Raw genomic sequence first — 11,322 nt, forward strand, 5'->3', positions numbered from 1 at the left:
AGCAATCTATAGATTTAATGCAATCCCTATCCAATTACCAATGGCATTTTTCATAGAACTAGAGCAAGAAATTTTACAATTTGTATGGAAACACAAAAGACCCCTAGTAGCCAAAGCAATCTAGAGAAAGAAAAATGGAGCTGGAGGAATCAGGCGCCCTGACTTCAGAATATACTACAAACACTCAGTAATCAAGACCATATGCTATTTGCACAAAAACAGAAATATAGATCAATGGAACAGGATAGAAATCCCAGATATAAACCCATGCACATATGGTCACCTTACTTTTGATAAAGGAAGCAAGAATATACAATGGAGAAAATAGAGTCTCTTCAATAAGTGGTGCTGGGAAACCTGGACAGCTACATGTAAAGGAATGAAATTAGAACATTCCCTAACACCATACACAAAAATAAACTCAAAATGGATTAATATCCTAAATATAAGGCCAGACATCATAAAACTCTTAGAGAAAAACAGAGGTAGAACACTCTATGACATAAATCACAGCAAGATCCTTTTTGAACTACCTCCTAGAGAAATGGAAATAAAAAGAAAAATAAACAAATGGGACCTAATGAAACTTAAATGCTTTTGCACAGCAAAGGAAACTATAAACAAGATGGAAGGACAACCCTCAGAATGGGAGGAAATTTTGCAAACGAAGCAACTGACAAAGGATTAATCTCCAAAATTACAAGCAGCCCATGCAGCTCAACATCAAAAAAACAAACAACCCAATTCAAAAATGGGCAGAAGACCTAAACAGACATTTCTCCAAAGAAGATATGCATATTTCCAACAAACACATGAAAAGATGCTCCACATAACTATACATTAGAGAAATGTTAATCAAAACCACAATGAGGTATTACCTCACACCGATCGGAATGGCTATCATCAAAAATTCTTCAAACAGTAAATGCTGGAGAGGGTGTGGAGAAAAGGGATCCCTCTTGCATTGTTGGTGGGAATGTAAATTGATACAGCCACTATGGAGAATAGTATGGAGGTTCCATAAAGAACTAAATATAGAAAAACCATATGACCCCACAGTCCCACTACTGGGCATACACCCTTAGAAATCCATAATTCAAAAAGAGGCATGTACCACAGTGTTCATTGCAACACCAACAATAGACAGACATGGAAGCAACCTAAATGTCTATCAACAGATGAATAGGTTAAGAAGATGTGGCACATATATACAATGCAATATTACTCAGCCATAAACAAGAATGAAATTGAGTTATTTGTATTGAGGTGGATTGACCTGTAGTCTGTCCTGCAGAGTAAAATAAGTCAGAAAAAGAAAAACAAATACTGTATGCTAATACATACATATGTAATCTAAAATAAAAATGATACTGATATGGCAGGGCAGGAGTAAAGATGCAGAAGTAGAGATAGACTAGACTTGAGGACACAGAGCGGGAATGGGAAGCTAGGATGAAGTGAGAGAGTAGCACTGACATATATACACTACCAAATATAAAATGGATGGCCAGAGGGAAGCTGTGCATAGCACAAGGATATCAGCTCAATGCTTTTTGATGACTTTGAAGGGTGGAATATGGAGGGTGAAGCAAGGCTCAAGAGGGAAAGGAAATGGGCATATATGTTTACATATAGCTGATTCCCTTTGTTGTACAACAGAAACTAACACAACATTGTAAAGAAGTTATACTCCCATAAAGATGTAAAAAATAAAAAAATAAAAGTCTTGGCCAAATCCAAGATCAACCAGATTATATTCTACATTATTTTCTAAGAGTTTTATAGCAAATGTAATGTAAAATTTTACATTTGCTTCTATGCTTCACTTTGAGTTGTTTTATGTGAATGGTGTAAGGTTTGTGTCTAGTTTTGTTTGTTTGTTTGTTTGCTTGTGGATATTTAGTTGTTCTAGAACAATTTGTTGAGAAGACTATTATTTTCCCATTGAGTTACTTTTTTTGTTTGTTTGTTTGTGTCAAAGATCAGTTGACTATATTTATGTGAATTTATTTCAGGGATCTGTCTATTCTTTCACCAGTACTACACTGTCTTGATGACTACAGTATTGCAGTAAGACTTGAAATTGGGCAACATCAGTCCTCTGACTTTCTCTTCTTCAGTAATCTGTTGGCTATTCCAGATCTTATGCATTTTCATATGACCTTCAGAATCAGTTCATCAATATCCACAAAATAACTGGCTGGGAATATTTTAATTGGAATGTCTATGTTTGTTTGTTTCCTTACTTTATGTTCTTTATTCCCCCCTCATTAGCAGGAAGGTGAGTGATAGATGAAAAGGAGATCAGTTAGGGAAAGTAAAGAAAATTACATTCTTAAGAACATTTGGATGATTGTGTCTAGATTGCTTCTCTGCTCTACAAGTATTGCTAAATTATAGGTGAGAGATGATCAATTACCATAAAGCTTCTTAGAGAAGAATGTATACTTCAATATTTATGTGTATGTTTTAAAATGCTGCTATAAAAATACAACTGCTATTTAAGAGGGGCAGAATCAATATACCAGTTTTAGATTAGCTCATTTGGCAAAAAGAAATTATATCAAAATTTATATCAATATAGAATTTATTTGTTTATTTATTTTATGTGGTACACAGGCCTCTCACTCTTGTGGCCTCTCCCGTTGTGGAGTACAGGCTCCGGATGAGCAGGCTCAGCGGCCATGGCTCTCAGGCCTAGCCACTCCGCAGCATGTGGGATCTTCCCAGACCCCGGCACGAACCCATGTCCCCTGCATCAGCAGGCGAACTCTCAACCACTGTGCCACCAGGGAAGCCCCAGAATTTATTTTTAATTAGAAATGATCTTATTCAGACATTGCTCTCTGATTCTACCTTATTTTATGCTATGGAAGATTAGTTCTGGTGTTCTTCCAGACCTCCAATGAGATCCCACATTACATTTAATGAAAATATTTGGGCAAATATAAAATACATGGACGTATTTTATTGTAATACCTATTTCTTACCTTTTGGGTAGTATTTATTGGTAGATAAATTTAATTTTGAAAATCTTCTCTTTTTTAAAAAATTTTTTCTTTCATTGAAGCTCTTGGCCGTGCTGTTAGTATTATTTTGTTGTTTCTGTTTCCTGTTTGTCATTTGAATTTTGAATAAAGATGATACAATTAATTAGAGTGTTATCAATTACATCTGATATGGATGGCCAAATATATATCAATCAAATACAGCTAGTTGCTTGCGTGCTTGTACAGAATTTTAAACTTTAAACTTTTACCACCAAAAAACTAGTTCTTTTACATCATATAAATTCAGTTGTAAAAAAATGTATACACTGCTTTATTTAAAATAGATAAACATGAAGGACCTAGTGTATGGCACAGGGAACTCTGCTCAATATTCTATAATAACCTAAATGGGAAAATAATTTGAAAAAGAATAGGTACATGTATATGTATAACTAAATCACTTTGCTGTAAACCTGAAACTAACATAACATTGTTAATCAACTATACTCCAATATAAAATAAAAATTAAAAAATAAACAGGTAGATTGCATTCATGTTGACAAAGATTAAATATTTGTTAAGAATTGGCAGGAAGAAAACAATGGCCCTTGTTTTCTGCATTTTTTAAGCTAATATCCAATATTGTCTTACTTTTAGTCAGGCTAACCTCTGTTTCAAATGAATGAAAACAAAATAAAAAACAAAACATACTTCTTAAATCCAGAGCTACAATGTAATGGAATTGTAACCTTAAATATAAAAATAATTTCTACATCTGCATCTGATGCTAAGAATGTATATTATAAATATTCTCAATGTTACATAATGGATTTTGCAACTATATACATTTTATTTCCCAAATTATTTTTGTTATTTTCTCCATTAAGAACACATTGATTACTGTTTAGAAGGTGGAAGCTTGAAAGTGTGTAGGCTTTAATATAATGCATTATATCTCTGTATGGCTTTATAATTTTTAAACAATTAATACATTAGATTAAATGAGAGCAACAACTGCTGATTCATGTTGTTCTACATTAGAATGAATTGATAATTGTCAGCACTATCTTATGAAGGACTTGGAAAGATTTCTATTTTGGAATCTCACCTTCTCATCTTGTACTTTAAAAATAGAGGACTTGTGGTTTATGGAACCTAACAGATATTAAAACAATCATAAGGAATGCTGATTTGTATGGAGGATGAAGCAATTTGAAATAGTAATAAACTATTTTATTTTGTAGAAGCAAATTCAAGCGTGTCATGACATTTCTGTTAAGGCTAAATCTCCAATTTTGAACCTACTAATTTTGCACATCAGGCTAACTTTATGCATTTTCTGCAATTCGACTACATGCTTCTAAATAAGTCTTCCACTCAGTTGATATAATTAAGTAAGAAATGAAAAAAAAAACATAATTCAAAGTATGATTTTTTAATGTTTTTGATGGATAGAGGAGAGGTCAGATTTTTAGTCACGTGCATTCTATTAAAAGAAGGCTTTAAATACATAATTCTGTACTTGTTGTGACATTCTGTAAAGTCAGAAAATATTTCTATACTCTAGTTTAATCCTTAAGGGTCAAGTGCATGGTCAAAAGAACATCAGTTCATGTTAATGTTTATGATACAAATGTCTCCCACTTCACTTTTTAGTGTTTTCAGGGTTTGTTTTTTGTTTTTCGTTTTTTGTTTTGGATTGGGGGGGAGCTTCAAATATATGATTTATATGCATTCCAGCAAAACTTGTGTGATCAAGTGGGGCACAAACATTGTTTTCCAACTGCTCAGTCTTCTTCACTTGCAAATATTCCAACACAGAGATGTAACTTGGTATCCTAAAACTATCTCAGTGCTTAGACATTTAAAGTTGCTAGTTTATTAGTGTTTTCAAAGGATCAAAAGTGTTAATTTATTAGAGAGAAATGTATTTAACTCTGTAATACATCATACTTAAATTATATGAACAGTCAATAAGAGTAGAAGGAGTATGAATGAGTAACCTTGAGTTTAGCATTACGAGTATACAATATATTTTTACTTTAATATGACTAATTCTCAGAAATAATAGAAACAAACAAAACTCTCAGTAGCTGAACTAAAAGTTAAGGGTTTCAAAAATTGGCTATTTGGCTTAGAAATGGAATGTAATTGAACCATCTCTTTCAAAGAAATGTAAAACTAATGTTGGGTGAGAAAAACCATGGCATCTCCACTCACAACATGAGCTTAACTCTGAGTAACCAGCCACAGCAGACTATTGCTAGAGGACACTAAGAACATAAAGTGATTCCCACACAATTGACACAGGTGTCCAGGAGCCACTGAAATTTGAATGTACAGCCAAAACACCAACAAAAAGCCTCCAGCACTCCAGATTTCACACTAAGCAAAAGTATCAGCAGACCCACTGCTGGAAGAACTTGAAGTCTGTGGTTCAATGAAGGTAACCATTGCAACAATAAAACCCAAACTGAGCTCAACTCTGGATAAGATTGAATCAATCTGCCCCAACCCTCCTGCTTGGATCTGCACATATGTGCACACACATACACACACTAAAGACACTAAAAGACTTGACAAATAGAAACATTACTTTTCATTAAGTTGTTAAACAGATATACTTGTAACAGCAGGATGATATGACATGTTTCTTTAACACAATAACATTTAATGTTTGAGCATATGTTATGCAGGCATACTTTTTGGCTTTTGTTCCATGTGTACTCTTGCACATGTTATGGGCAACTCTGGAATTCAGGAAGTAATATGGCACCGATAGTTAGCATGTGATTAAGATAATAGAGTATAACAGTTATTCACAAATTTTAATAGGCATCAAAATCACTTGAGGAGCATATTAGAAATGCAAATTGCAATGTACTATTTCAGAAATTTAGTTTGTGTAAGCTATATGCTAAGAGTCAGGGATATGGTTTTCTCTCTCTTAACTCCAGTGTATAGAATTGTGTTTTATGTTCACTTCATGGAATATTGTCATCACAGCTCTATGTTTGTTAAAAGATAATTTTAGCAGGTTTTATTCTTCATCCTTCTCCAACTTATTTTTGCTCTCCCATAGACATACACTTTTATGTATTTGATATATGTTTTTCCAATCCACCTTGCATACCATCTCTATATTTATATCTAGATAGATAGTAAATAAACAGATAGATCGATCTGTGGAAATATAAAGTTTTGTTTTTATGTGTTTTTTAAATAGGGTATTCTGCTTTATTTTATGTCTTACTTCTTCACTGAATATAGTTCTAAAACTTATGCATAATTTATTGTGTAATTTTAGTTTAAAGTGCATTACAATCCATTGTATATACATTTCATACATTCATTCCACTATAAATGGACACCTAGGTTGTCTCCAACTCTCTGTTACCACAAGTTAAACTAATGAACACATTAAAACATAGCTCCTTATGCACCTGGCAAAAGTCTATTTTATTTATTTTTTAATATATTCCCCAGTCATGGAATTGTTCAAACATAAGCATCCTCAGTTTTACTAAATATTGCTATAGTGCCTCAAAACATCCACAGTAGTTTAAATTCCCAATGACTATATATAAGGGTTTATGGTTCCTCAGATTCCTATCAACATTTCAAATTATTTAACCCTCTAGTTTTGTCCTCTAATAATTCTAAGGTGACATGTTAGTGACACTTTATTTTTAATCTCTCTAATTACTATTGAGGTTGTGAAAACTTAATAAACAAAAACCTTAATTAGAGTCAGGTGACCAGAAGGAAAAGCTCTCACACCATGTGATGATTGCAGAGCCCATCAAAAAGAAGAAAGACTCCTCTTCTTTCCTGGCAAGGACTCAGCCAATAAAAGGCCATGGATGACTTGTAAACTATATCTCCCCAACTTCTTATTTCTCTCTATAAAAGTGTTCTCCCTCCTTGCTCTGCGAGGACTTGCACTGACTCTATATGGCTGCAGACTCCTAAATAGCAGTTCTCTGTTGATGCAGAATAAACCCATTTTTCCTGGAGAAAAATCTTGCAGTCTATTTGTTTTATGTCAATATTTTGGTGGCCTGTAAGGGGACCAGAGAAGACCCTTAAAGGCTGGTGAGCAAACAGGTGCAAAACCCAAAATTGGCAGCAGCAGAATGGTCAGTTGAGTCTCCTGGCCGCGTCTGGGAAGAGTTGGTGTGAGGCTGTGGTGCATGGGCTCCAGGGACAGCCGCGGCGGACGCAGCCGGTTGGGGCTCGGGTCCTAAGACCGGAGCGTCAACACCACCCAACTAGTGGGCACCTCGGGGTGAAGCTAGGCTCAGGGAGGCTCTGCTGAGCGCCTGGGGTGCCGCTATGCACAGGCCATGTTCCTGGTGTGCCTGACTTCCCAGGTGCTCAGGGCTGTTCCCTGGTCAGGCTGCATTGGGCCCTGGCCTGTCTTTGGGGTGCTGGGCAGGCATGACTGCAGGCCTTGCTACAGCACACAACCAACAGGCCCAAGTGGGGTTGCCTCCCTCCCTGGCAGGTGGGTCCACATGTAACTTGAGGAGATTCGGGTCCCCAGGAAGATGTCCATTAGCCCCCTGGAGAGCTGGCTGACCATTCGCTACCCCCTGCCCAGACTGGACGCTGGGGCCCCAGGGACTGTGTCTCTAGCCCAACTCTATGAGTGTCCACCATCCAGGTGGGGGAAGGGGTCGAGCAGAGTGGTAAGGAGGTCTGGGATGCACCCCAGATACAGTGCAAAAATGTGCTCAAGATCCACCGGCAAAAGTGGAATCATCACAAGTAACACAAGCTGGTCAAGAGGACCTGGTTCCTGTGGCAGAAAGTCAGGGAAGGACACCTGAACCGGAAGCAGATGAAGTTGGAGAGACACCTGAGGTGTATCTGGTGGGAGGCGGGCCTGAAGGAAGCTCCCAGGCTGGCAGACACACAAGATCTACCTGAAGGGCAAATGAGCCTCGTGTGTCTCTCCCCAAGCCCTGTTACTGCTGATGACCCACTGTAATAAATATTCAGAGAACTCAGCTTAAAAAAAACAAACAAACAAAAAGAAAAAAAAAACAAAAATTAAACTCCAATAGCTCACTGCTTTTCTTGCCAACCTCGGAGTTTGAAGGTATGTCTTTCTACTGTATCTGAGCTCATGCCTTCTATGCATTTGAAGATTTCCAGGGTTTATTCAGGATCTATTTAAAGGTTTCTCTTTTTTTTTTTTCTAGTTAAGGCTTTGTTCTGTATAGAAGTACTCATATTGGTCTGATCTAGAGGTCAGACTGATTTAACTGAAACTGTCCAGCCTCTGGCCCATTCCCTTTGTAAACAGGCTGTTTCTCCTAAAACTGGTTAGCCTTCAAACCTTTCTTTTAGGAAAAGGGGTTGTTACACAAAACTGTACCAGTTTCTCAGCATCAGGCCTATTCTTTTGGATTAAGGGCTGTCCTATGGAAATGGGCTGGAAAGTCTTTGGCCTGGCTCCTCTGAGACAAAGCTGTTTTCTTAGAACTGGTAGGTATTTTGTTTACAGGCTGTTTGAGGTACAAGCTGTTTGACTTGAGCTATTTAAGCTGTGTGAAAATTATTCTTTTATTCTAAAGGAAATGAGATTCCAGTCATCTAAATATTTTGAGGATGCACCCCCTATAGGGCTTCCAGACAATTTTATGTTTAAAAACCATGGCCCTTCCTCATGTGCTTTCTAACTAAATGAACCAACCTGACCAAAGGCAATTTACAATACCAATGGCCATTATGGAGAATTTTCAAAATCCCCAAACTTAAGTTCTTTAAAACCAAATTGGACTACAACAGCTCAAAAGTTTCCAAAACTGAGTGACTGCTTATTTCTATTGTAATTTTGAGGTTTTCCAGTATTAGCAAAAGTCTATAATTCCCTTTCTGCAAAATAAGATTTTAAAATTAACTGAGGCAGGACTTCACTGGTGGTGCAGTTTTAAGAATCCAACCACAAATGCAGGGGACATGGGTTCGAGCCCTGGTACAGGAAGACCCCACATGTCATGCAGCAACTAAGGCCGTGTGCCACAACCACTAAGCCTGTGTTCTAGAGCCTGTAAGCCACAACTACTGAGCCCACGTGCCACAACTACTAAAGCCCACATGCCTAGAGCCTGTGCTCCGCAACAAGAGAAGCCACCACAAGGAGAAGCCCATGCACCGTGACAAAGAGTAGCCTCCACTCGCAGCAACTAGAGAAAGCCCGTGTGCAGCAACAAAGACCCAACGCAGCCAAAAATAATTAAATTTATTTAAAAATGAATAATCATTTATTAAAAAGAATAAAATAAAATAAAATTAACTGAAGCAAACATATAAATGAAGAAAGATAGAATGGCTCTGAAAACCTCAGGCTCTTATTCCATGTTTTTTTTTTGTTTTTGTCCCAGGCTCTGACTCTGGTACCATCTTGACTTTCTTTTTCAGCTTTTTGTGGCCTAACTCTACACCCAGCATCATCTTCCTCCTTCCCTTCCTCCTCTATACCCTTAGTTTCCCGATACTAATTCTCTCACTAAATTTCTTTTCTCTGAAACTCTCCCCACTTTCTTTTCCTCTGACTTTATCAAAACCTGTTCCTTAAAAATTAAGCCTTCTCATGATTCAGATGCTAAACCCTTAATTTCCTATATCCCTGGTCTATAGCTGAACTGTGAGCCATAGTCAAAGATCTTCCCAAAGTAATCAAAATCTTCACAGATTTGCTGAGGAATTTAATGTAGTCATTCAAACTTATCAACCTGGTTTCTCTTACTTATATCAGCTACTTTGTATGCTTTGTATTATATACATAATACAAAGGTAAGGGCAAGCATTGTATGAAAACCACTAATTGGAAAAATCTTGAAAGCTCTCTAGAATTACAGTCAGGAAACCAGCTCATTATCTTATTATATGACCAGGCTGGAGCAATTGCTATTTGACTTCATCAAGTAATTTCTGGGGCTTTTCCAAAGCCTGCTGATTGGAACAAAATTTGGGCATGCACACAAAAATCTAATGAACCTGTTTATGAATATTACAATCAAATTCACTTTTTTTTTTTTTTTTTTTTTTGTGGTACGCGGGCCTCTCACTGTTGTGGCCTCTCCCCTTGCAGAGCACAGGCTCCGGATGCGCAGGCTCAGTGGCCATGGTTCACGGGCCCAGCTGCTCCACAACATGTGGGATCTTCCCGGACCGGGGCACGAACCTGTGTCCCCTGCATTAGCAGGCGGACTCTCAACCACTGTGCCACCAAAGAAGCCCAAATTCACATTGTTTTTTTAAAAAAATTCTGGTCATCCTTCAGATGCTGATTCCACCCAGGTGGTTTTTAGCTCTATGTTTATTAAAGGGCTGAACCAGGACCTTTCCTTTCTAGTAAAAAGGTCTGGAATAGAATGGGAAACTATGTCCACTCCTGATTTAGTTAATCTGACAAACCAGCTCTCTTGCACTCTAGATGAATTACCTACAAGGAAGACCACCAAAATGACTAATCTTCAACCCCAGCAAATGAAGACTCATAAACAAAACCCAAAACCTCCCAGTTTCAGCTATTATTGCAAACAGTCAGGATATTGGGACCAAGATTGTTACAAATTTAAGTTCTTTAGGCACCTTCAGCCCTCTAACCAGCCTTTCCAATGTCCTCCCAATTTTCAGTGGTGTGGCTTCAAGGAACTATAGGAACACTTCCAAATCCTCCCTCTTAATTGGTTTGGAAAAATGTTACTCCAGATTGGGGATTAATCACTTCCAGTCCTAACTGACACCAGAGCCATACTCTTGGTGCTAAAATCCCTTACTAAAATATAGTCCCTGCCTGTGAGTACTAAAATAGTTTAAATAGTGGGAATCTCTGGTGAACCTCAGAAAGTTTCTGTTTCTGAACCTATTACTTTTTGTTTAGGCCTTTGGAGAGATACACACTTTTTCTCCTTAGTTCCTCCACCCTTATCCATTTCTTAGGCCAAGACTTCTTAAAGTATTAGGCCAGGATTTCTTTCTCCTGAAAGAGGGAAATAATGCTAGAACTTGATAATAGTTATCAAAATAACCAACCTGGTGAATTAAATAAATCTTTGACATCTTTTATTTGCTCCATCTCTGATGGTACTAAAGCTGATTCTGGAAACACTGAATATTTGTCCCTATTGAATAAGCTACCACCTTCCTAATGGGCAAAATCTTCAACCGATATGGAGAAAATTCACAGTGCACTTCTCATCAATATTCAAAAAGACCCCTCAAATCCTCTTCCCAGAATTAATCAATACCCTATAAGTATTCACAATCATAAAGCCTATAATAGAAGGTTACAAGTCTCAAGGTCTCATTATCCCTT

General features: G+C 37.2%; 1 pseudogene across 1 annotated transcript; it reads left to right on the plus strand.

The window, feature by feature from the left end:
* Window positions 1–7,336: 7,336 nt before the first annotated feature.
* On the plus strand, window positions 7,337–7,933 carry LOC307069158 (small ribosomal subunit protein mS38-like; annotated as a pseudogene). The gene has a single exon. The product of its transcript is annotated as a small ribosomal subunit protein mS38-like (transcript).
* The last annotated feature ends 3,389 nt before the right edge of the window (window positions 7,934–11,322 follow it).

Source organism: Hyperoodon ampullatus, assembly GCF_949752795.1.
Source record: "Hyperoodon ampullatus genome assembly, chromosome: X".
Classification (NCBI taxonomy): domain Eukaryota; kingdom Metazoa; phylum Chordata; class Mammalia; order Artiodactyla; family Ziphiidae; genus Hyperoodon; species Hyperoodon ampullatus.